Genomic DNA, 469 nt, shown 5'->3' on the forward strand with positions numbered 1-469 from the left:
AACTCCCTTGTCCCCACGAGCCATCATCTTCCTGTTCTTTCCCTCGTCTATCATGCCTTTCTTCTCTCCTGTTCCATCGTTTCCTCTCTCTTTCTCCCGTACAGCATCTCCTCTCATCATTCCTCTCCTTTTATCCCCTCTCTTCTCTACTTCATCTCCCTCATTCCCTCCTGGCCTATCATCTTATTCTTCCCCTTGCTTCTACCTCTCCATCCCATCCTCTCCTTCTCCTCCTCGCCCCTCTTCATCTCCCCCTTTCTCTCCTGACCCGTCATCTCCTTCCTCCCATCGCCCTTTTCACCCTCCCCTGCTTCCCCCATCATCTTCCTACTCTTCTCCTCACCTTCCTTTGCCTTTTTCCTCTTCCTATCTACTCCACTTATCCACTATCAACCTTTTTTTTTCCCTCACGCTTTCTCAAAGCTCTTTGTGGGGTCCATTCCAGCCCGTACTTTTCCCCACTTTTCAC

Source organism: Penaeus monodon, chromosome 21, assembly GCF_015228065.2.
Source record: "Penaeus monodon isolate SGIC_2016 chromosome 21, NSTDA_Pmon_1, whole genome shotgun sequence".
Lineage (NCBI taxonomy): Eukaryota > Metazoa > Arthropoda > Malacostraca > Decapoda > Penaeidae > Penaeus > Penaeus monodon.